The following is a 10,094-nucleotide window of genomic DNA, read 5'->3' as shown; positions in this document are numbered from 1 at the left end:
ATTCACGTCATAAGAGATAATCCTAAAATTAAGTTATGGGAGTTCCCAAAAGAATTGCGGGGAAAAAATATGTGAAACACACAGAGGAACAAGGGAAAACAAACATTTATGGCTAGAGAGTTGCTGTGTTTTACTTCTGGGTTTGATGGTGACATTCTCATCTTTCACCACATCAGCACCCACAGAGCCATTGGGGAGTTAGTTCTCTGTGGTTCTGCTGTGTGCGCACACTTGCTTGTGGTCACTGTCCATCAAATGAGTGGGTCTTTCCTATCAAATTTGTCTTTAGTTGGAAGGGTCATAATCTTGTAGGAAAAGGAACTTTTGTGGTGCCTTAGTGTGCATATATGACATGAGACCCAGCTGAATTAATAAATGATTTATTCCCCTTTAATGCTTCTTAAAGAGAAATTGTGGGAACAGTTCGTTTTCTGTATGGGAACAGATGGATTCCAGAGGTTTGTCACATAGGCTGCAAACTTGTGCAGAGTTAGGTCAGTTAGAAGAGCCTGAGTTCTCTCTCTTTTTTATTATATTTTTATTAAAGAATCGTTAAAACATTTATAACGATAACAAAGATACATTATTTGTGATTTTACTTGTTTCATCCATGGCATTTCCTTCTAAAAGATGTACAGTGTCACTGTTTTAAGCAGTATGAACATAGCCTGAAATAAATCTATAGAAACATCTCTTACATACTATTTTCAGCTTACTTGTAATGGTTATATTCTCTACTTCCTGATGGTCCTCCTAAATTTTTCTTTATTCATCATTGCCTCTATTTTCCTCTTAATCTTCTCTCTATTTCTTTTACCTTTCCACTTTTATTTTAACCTACACTGAACCTCTCATTCTTCTCTATTTCCTTTCCCTTTCCTTCACTGTAAGAGTCCTAGCTGGCACAGCAAAGTGTTTGGGGCATGCCAGTTTGGTGCAGGTTCAAAGCCCAAGTCAACTATGAAAATCACTATGTGATTATGGCACTGTTACTCTCTCTCAGCCAAGGCTGCTTCATAGAGTTGTTGTGACCATGAAATGGGTAAGTGGAGAATCACGTATCGCCCCTGCCCTGAATTCCTTGGAGGAAAAAGTGATCTCAGAGTTTAATAAATACTGCCCCCTCTCTAAAAAATAAAATCTAATAAGAAAAACACTGGGACTTAAGTCCCACAGTTTGATCTGAAATGGGTGGCTTGATTCCAAGGGTAAAGGGTACAGTGCAGGAGAGGGAATGAAGATGTGGCCTCATATTTGTTACCTGTTGAGACATGGCAGTTAAAATGATGTCAAACTGCATATTTCTGCAGTGCAGATGCAGCCTGTGGCTTTAATTTTGATCATTCTGCCTCCCCAAGTGAACTTTTCTTTCAGCTAAAGCTCTTTTGCAGTGACTAGTTACCCTAACTATTCTGCCCACACATACTGTACTCATTTTTGTCTCTACCCACACAATGAAAACTGTTTCCCTATATGCTTGGTTAAGAGAAAGCACTTTGCATGTCCTCAGATCCATTCCTGTGATATTATATATTCCCAGGATACAGAAAACAGGCAGTTTAAGTGGGAAGGGGCTGGGTGGGTTGGACCTGATTTCATATATTCTGAGTGAGACCCAGCTCAGAATTAAAGCCTCAGGCTGCCTCTGCACTGCAGAAATAGGCAGTTTGACATCACTTTAACTGCCCTGGCTCAATGCAATAAAATTCTGAGATTTGTAGTTTTGTGAGATATTTAGCCTTCTCTGTCAAGACAGCTCTAGTGCCACAAGAAACTGCAAATCCCAGGATTCCATAGTATTGAGCCATGGCAGTTAAAGCAGTATCACATTGCATTATTTCTGCAATGCAGAGGTAGCACTTGTCAAACAAGATTAGATTTATAAACTGAGATATACTGGGACCAAAATTATATACGAGGCCCACAGGTTGGTACCCTCTTAGCCTCCACCAGCCAAGCACACTGCAGGTGTATTGGGTTACAAGCTCCATCATCCCCAGCCAGCATAGCCTTGGTTGGAGACAGTGGGGTAGTATTCCAAAACATCTTAAGGGTGTTGCGTGGGCAGGGGAGGCAGCTGCTCATGTAGTAAAGGATTCTGTGCATGCCCAGAGACATTCTTCTTTTGATGATTGTTTCACATGTTCCAAGGATGATTCCCTTGCACTGTGGGGGGAAAGGGTTCAGATAGGGAAGTGGGGTGGGTGACTTTGCTTTCCACTCCTCCACTCCATGTTACTTCCTCCCGTCTTAGTTCCTCTGCATCTTGCCAGATCTGTCACACTCTCCCCAAAACCCCAAGGAGAGCTTCTGCTTGTGTGTGTGTGTGGTTATTGCTGTTTAGCATTCCATCACGCACTCGCTTCCCCCTAATCACTGCTAGGAAACCGGTGCCTTTACCGGCAACTTCAGACCTGCCAGGAACAGCTAACGGCCCTGACTGTGCATGATTAGCTCATAAACACCACCCAAGCCAGGAAGAGAAGAAAGCAGAGTGCCAGGATGCCTGGGTTCTCTGGCCAGGGAGATGTGTATGTATGGGGAGGGAGGGTTTCCTAGAACAGTGGAAGACAGCAAGGTACAGTCAGGGTGCCAAGGCTCCAAGAAATGATGACGCCAGAGGCCAAGGAGAGGATGGAGATCTGTGGGTGGAACTGTGGCTCCCCTGGGAAGGGTCCCTTGAATAGGTGGGTGGGTGGAAGACTAAATAACCAGAAAATAGAGACCCCTGTTTTCCATCGCCATCACCCTGGCTCCATGCTAACTTCATGTTGGATGCATATGCACTAATGGACTGCACTGTTTACCACTGCAGACACAATTGCAGAGGCCCATACACAAACATGCATACACATGGAACTTAAGAGAGATACACATGATGTCTGACCATCTAACACCCATCATAGAGCCTGCAATCTTGAGCATCTCCACTACACAAAAACATGGAGGATGGGCATTTATCAAACTCATCCTCCAAGGGGATTGCAGTGAGCAAAAACAAGACAGCCAGCTTTGAAAGTTGATTTTAAAACCATCATTTGATACGTATGAACAATGAACACATCACTATTAGGCATATATACAACTTTCAGGTATATTTACCAGTACAGTAATCTCAGTCCCTGGAGGGCTGGACTGTCCTTCATATGAAACCATTTTACAATCCCATTACACGTCTATGCACATTGTATTGATGCAGCAGTAATGCACATAATATTTCTGCATGATTTTCCTTTTTCAGACCGATTCTGTCTCTTAATCACATGGAGGCAGTGGCGTTAGAAGGGGGTGCAAGGTGTGCTAGCCACACTGGGTGACACCATCAGATGGGATAACACCATGCATCAGTGAGGCATCCCAAGGTTCCTCCCCCAGAAAGAAAGGGGGAAATCATCTTGGTGCGCCACTCCCCGAGGGTGAAGATGGGGTTTAGGCCACAGACCTTACTCTCTGCTCCCCGCTCCCACAGCTTCCTTTCTGCTGTTGTTTTCAGAAAGGGCTGTTTACTGTTACTTCCTTTTTCTTTGCAGGTGGAAATCTTTTGTAATTAAAAAACTGTTTTTGCTCAGGGGAGCAGCCTGTCTTTGCTGTCTTGGGTGGTGAGGGGATGGCAGAGGCAGGATGCTGAGTTCCTCAGAGTGAGACACCCTTCTCCATCCATAAACCCATTCTAGGAGATCTATGGGGTGATACCAACCCTAGTAACACCACTGTATGGAGACATTGTTTATATATGTACACACACCAAGGAAAAACATGTACACCTAATACTAGATTATAAATGCAGATTATATATACAAACAGAGTGTTACTCTTCATAAAGTATGTATATGGCCATTTCATAGAAGCTGTTGCTATTTCTGTGTGCCTTCAAGCTTTTTTGGACTTATGGCAACCCTAAGGTGAAAGTACCATGGGGCTTTCTAGGCAAGATTTGTTCAGAGAGGGTTTGCCATTGCTTTCCTCCAAGGCTAAGAGCATGTGCCTTGCCCAAGATCACCCAATAGATTTCCATGGCTGACTGGGGATTCAAACCCTGGTTTCCCAGAGTTGTAGTGGAACATTTTGCCTAGGAAAGTGGTGGAGTCTCCTTTTTTGAAGGTTTTAAAGCAGAGGCTGGATGGTCATTTGTTGGGGGTGCTTTGGTTGTGAGTTCCTGCATGGCAAAGGGTTGGAATGGATGGTCCTTGGGGTCTCTTTCATCTCTATGATTCTAGCCTGGCATTCAAACCCATACACCATACTAGCTTTCTCCAGAGTAATACATAGTTCAAAATACATAATCACTCACATATTCCAGAGCACATTCTTTTGAGCAATGTACACATGCATGGGCATATGAAGTTGGCCCTTCACATCCACAAATTCTGCATCCATGGACACAACCATCCATGGCTTGAAAAAAAATTTTTTTTTGTAGTACACCATTGTATACAATGGCACTTGAGCATCCACAGATTTTGATATCCACAGGAGATCCTAGAATCAAACCCCAGCAGATACCAAGGGCCCTCTGTACTTCCATGCAAGCACATATACAAAATATGTATATTTAGTAATCAGTACATCTGGGATGAGCAACAGTGGAGGGGGTGGGGGCAATCTCCCCCCTCCATCATTAGCCAAAAAACAAACAAAAAAAAACCCAACAAAATATTTATCCCACAAAACAAAAACTGGCCATTTCTTTTTTTGTACATTTGTTAGGTTTGTGGTTTGTAGGAGGCAAGAGGACAATACCACTGCATTTTTGTGGCAACTGCAATGGGTTGTAGGTATGGGGGTGGGCGGGTAAAAAAAAAGCAATTAATTTTTTAGTGAGGGGATCAGGGGCCCCACAAAATGAGGTTCCTGGAGCTGCACAGGACCCATAGACAGGCTTTCCCCACTCCTCATATTAGATCATATGAATGTAGTTTTAATGGAATTTTTATGGTACTTAAAATGAGGTCTCATTTTAAGATAGAAATGTATTAAATAAAAGTTAAAAATTAACATACCATCATGCATTATTAGATGTAAAAATGCTAAAATATATGTTAATTCTAGATAAGGCAGGCACGCTTTACTGATTTCTTCATGTGAATTGTCTCAAATGAGCTCAGAATAGTATCCCTGGGGCATCACAACAATTCTGCAAGGTAGATCACAAAGATTGCTTATACTGAGTCAGACCAATTGATCTATCCAGGTAAGACTGCTTATACTGAGCGTGGCTGCTTATATGTACTGAGTCAGGCCAATAGATCCATCCAGGCCAATGCTATGACTGGCAATATCTCCCAAAAATTTCAGCTAGGAGTCTTTCCCAACCTGACCTGCAGCTGAAGAAGATTGGACCGGAAAGCTTGTGCATGCAAAGCAGGTACTTTACCCTGAGCTATGGCTCTTCCCTTAACTTGGCTGAGAAACATTGTTTAGCTCAAGGTCAATCACAGAGCTTTAGAGATTAGCATAGAGTTCAAGAGTCCATCATCCTATCCACAACCCCACTTGCTGCCTGTGACATCTCCAACCCTATCAACATGCATGCAAATTCCACAGGAAGGGCAATAGACTGCCTAGGAGAAAGTACAGTAATATGTCACAATAGTGAGTAAGTATTTGTGAGTTTCAATGGGAGAGATGTTAAACAATGAAAGGAGAGGTGCAAGGCAAGGAAAAAAATGTCAGCAGGATGTTAAAGGCACATGACTACTACCAAAACATATGTGTAGATGAGATTGACAGAGCATATGGACAAATAAGGTGAAATTATTTGCCATTAGTGGCATATTCTGGGATACTGTTGAATGGCAACAAATACACTTGGCCTTCCATATCCACAACCTTCCATGGTTTGAAACTATTCAAAGAAATACAAATTCCAAAAAGCAAACCTTCCTTTTGCCATTTTACATAAGGGAAGGGACACAATTTTATTTAGTGGGACTTGAGCACCCACAGATTTTGGTACCCATGGGGTGGGGGAGCTGGAACCAAATCCCAGCCGATACCAAGCGCCAGTGTAGTCTTCTAGGCTCAAAACTATTTTTTCCTAGAATTCTGCCTGAGAATTCTAAATACCCCTCCTTAAAACTGCAAATCCCAGAATGCAACAGGAGGCAGCTAGAGCAGTTAAAGTGGAATAGTAGCACTATAAGAGTATAGTGTGATAAACACCTTAATTTCCAAGGTGCTCAGGACAACACAGATGGATCCTGCTCCCTGCCATACTTTGATCCTCATACACCAACCCTGTGAAGTAGGTTAGACCGTGAATGAGCAACTTCCCCAACTAAATGATCTTTGTGGCTGAGCAGGGTGTTGAAACTGGACATAGCTAGCCTTAGTCAAATACTACACCACACTTTCAAGCATGTATGTTTTATATATCTATTAAGAAAATGGAATGCAATCTTTGTCTACCTCTTTAGCTATTATAGCACACTGAAAAGTAACAAGAATAACAAACAATGACTTGCATTTGGGTAGCATTTTAAAGCACTTGAAATGTTTCATGTGCATTTTCTGTCTATGATCTTTATAACAATCCTGGGCCCTTATACAGTTATATACAGTTATAACACTATGATTCCACTGTAACTGCTATGGCTGCATCCTATGGAATTTGTAGGGTGGCTATCACATTGGAAAATAGGATCAGAACTCAAAAGCACTTAGATAAACTAGAAAATAGGGCAAAAATTAATAAACTAAAGTTTAAGAGAGACAAGTGCAAAATTCTACATTTAGGCCACAAAAAACAAATGTACAGGTATAGGATGGGGGATATTTGACTCAGCAGTACTACATGGGCAAATAACCTCAGGATTACTGTTGATCATAAACTGAACATGAGCCAGCAACTGATGCTGCAGCAAAGAAGGCAAAAACTATTTTAAGCCTGCATTAATAGAAGCATAGTTTTCAAGTTGAGGGAAAGAATAGGCCCGCTATATTCTGTGCTGGGCAAGTTTCATCTGGAGCACTGCTTTCAGTTCTGGGTGCTTCGTTTTAAGGATGATATAGACACAGCCCATTTGTATGATTCGCAGAGACCACGAAGAAGAAAGACAAGTTCAGCAGGTTCAGAAAAGGACAAAGATGATAAGAGATATGGAGAACACAACATATGAGGAAAGGTTGAAGGAGCTGGGCACAAAGCTTGGTGAAGAGAAGACTGAGGGGTGACATGACTGAACTCTTTAAATACCCGAAGAGGTGTCACAGAGTCTGAGAGGAGAGTACAAGCTTGTTCTCTGCTGCCCCACAATGGTAGGACCAGGTCTAATGGTTTTAGGTTACAGGAGGGTAGATTTCGATTAAACATTAAAAGGATTTTCTCAACAGTAAGAACGTTTTGCCAATGGAACCAATTGCCTAGGGAGGTGAATGGGTTCCCTTCTCTGGACATCTTCAAAAATAGTCTAGACAGCTACCTGCTAAGGAGGTTTTAGCTGGAGATCTTGCAGTGAGCAGGGGTTGGCCTCTATGACCCATGAGACCCTTTCCAATTCTATAAAAGCATTCCATTCATGCACCTATCCATGTTCTACACATGCACAAGCCTGAATCCTATTGTCAAAGTATGCAAACTAGAGCAAAGCCATTGGCTCACTAAGACTTATTTTCACATTAACGCACCATTCAGCAATTGATTCTGTTGGTTTAATCGATAGGATTTAGCCCCTGGTCTGAAAACAGCGAGGCTAACATAAGCTATAATGCCAATTGTTGTTGCTTTGTGCTTTTCAGTTGACTTTGACTTATAGTGACCCTCTTCTTGGCAGGTTTTCTTCTGAAGAGGTTTGCCATGGCCTTTCTCTGAGGCTGAGAGCATGTGAGTGGCCCAAGGTCACCTGGAAGTTTCCAAAGCTGAGGGGGAATTCAAACTTCCAGAGTCCTAGTCTAACACTCAAAGCACTGCACTTTGCTAGATCTATACATGCTACCCAATTATATCCATTATAACAGTTTGATACCATTTTAACAGCCATGACTCCATCTATCCAATCAGACTGACTCAATACCAATAGTGTGTTTGTACATAAAGAGATGAAGGGGTGTTTGTGTCTATATGTAGAAACACTGCAGTTAAGTGCTATAGCACCATCCTATGGCACTTGTAGTTTTACAAGGTGTTTAGTATTCTCTTCCAAAGAGTGAAGGTGCCTTACAAAACTACAGATCCCAGGCTTCTGTTGTATGGAGCCATAGTAATTAAAATGGTGTCAGATTGTATTGTTTCTAGTGTAGATGCACCCATGGAGGGAGAGGCCAGAGAATGCTTCTTGGGCCAACTAGCTACTTTTGGGAAAGGGTTTCTCAGTTTTATAACCTGAGATTGTTATTGTAGTTAACTGTCTTTGAGTTTTCTCATGATGTGACCAAAGTACGACAGCCCCAGTTTCATCATCTTGGCTTCTAGAGGGAGTTCAAGCTTGATCCGTTCAAAGATCCACCTGCTTGTCATTTTGGCTGTCCATGATATCCTCAGCACTCCTCTCCAGAACCACGTCTCAAATGAGTTTCTTTTTTTCCTGTCAACTTTCTTCACTGTTCAGCAATCACATCTGTATATGGTGATGGCGATGGGCAATACAGTGACTTGGACGATCCTCATTTTAGTGTTCTATCTGTACACTTTAGGTTCTTATATAGCTCTTTCATAGCTGCCCTTCCCATTCCTAGCCTGCTTCTTATTTCTTGACTGCAATCTCTGTTCTGATATTTAATCCAAAGTATGGAAACTCTTTCAGCATCTCCACGTCCCCATTATTTTTGTTTTCTTCAGCAATAAGCCAACCTCTCTTCTGTGACCTTCCTTAGTAATTGTTCCAAGTCTTTGATCTTTTCCGCTAGTAATATGATGTCTCTGCATATCTTAGATTGTTGATGTTCCTTCCTCCCATCTTCACTCTTCCTTCTCTCACATCCATACGTGGTAATAGGGGAGACAATGGCCAGTATGATTCTGACTTTTGTGCTGAGTTGTATGTCTTTGCATTATAGAATCATAGAGTTGGAAGAGACCCCAAGGGCCATCCAGTCCAACCCCCTGCCATGCAGGAACTCTCAATCAAAGCATCCCTGACAGATGGCCATCCAGCCTCTGTTTAAAAACGTCCAAAGAAGGAGACTCCACCAATCTCCAAGGGAGTGTGTCCAATAGCTCTCACTGTCAAAAAGTTCCTCCTAATGTTGAGGTGGAATCTCTTTTCCTGCAGTTTGCATTCATTGCTCTGTGCCCTATTCTCCAGAGCAGCAGAAAACAAGCTTGCTCCATCCTTAATATGACACCCCTTCAAATACATCAACAGGGCTATCATATCAGCTCTTAACCATCTCTTCTCCTGGCTAAACATACCCAGCTCCCAGGGACATAGCCAGGATTCTGGGAAGGGGAGGTCCAGACTAAGTGCCACCATTATAATGGGGCTTGGGTGCAGTGGTGCACACCATTCATTGTAGCTAACGGAAGGGGGGCAGACCCCACGGACCCCCCCCCCCAGCTACGTCCCAGCAGCTCCTCATAGGGCATTGTTTGTAGACCCTTCTTTTTGTCACCTTCCTTTGGACACGCTCCAACTTGTCAACATCCTGTTTGAATGTTTGCATCTTTTCTGGTTCTTCCATCTTGGGCCTCATTCCCACTTACAAATAAATTGGTTTGCGATCCAAATCAATTGATCAGTTCAACAGCAGAGTGTGGTTCACGCTACATTTGCCCCGATTGCATTTTTTCCCTGTAAAATAACCCACTTGTGGTTCACATTCATGAATGAATCGATTCAAAATGGATCCGCCCCAGCTGGCTGATGGGCAAATTTAAATCGATTCCAATCCGCATCTGATGTACACTTGTGCGGAATCGATTTACCCAAAAAGACGTGGGAAAAAATTCAGCATTAAAAAGACACGGGTTAAATGGGTCTAGCGCATGGCCCCCATCACTGAATCGCTTCAGTGAGTTGGTTCAAGTGGGAAGCAGGGTCATTTGAACCGGTTCAAACCGATTTGCGATCCGGTTTAAAAGGTAGTAGGAATCAGGCCCTGGTGGTGCACCTTCCTCTTTGCATCTTTACAGGTGGGGCATGGGTGCAAGTGAAGCT

Source organism: Sceloporus occidentalis, unplaced genomic scaffold (genome assembly GCF_023333645.1).
Source record: "Sceloporus occidentalis isolate IW3139 unplaced genomic scaffold, rSceOcc1.0.p SCAF_14, whole genome shotgun sequence".
Classification (NCBI taxonomy): domain Eukaryota; kingdom Metazoa; phylum Chordata; class Lepidosauria; order Squamata; family Phrynosomatidae; genus Sceloporus; species Sceloporus occidentalis.
Note: the sequence above shows the minus strand (reverse complement) of the source record.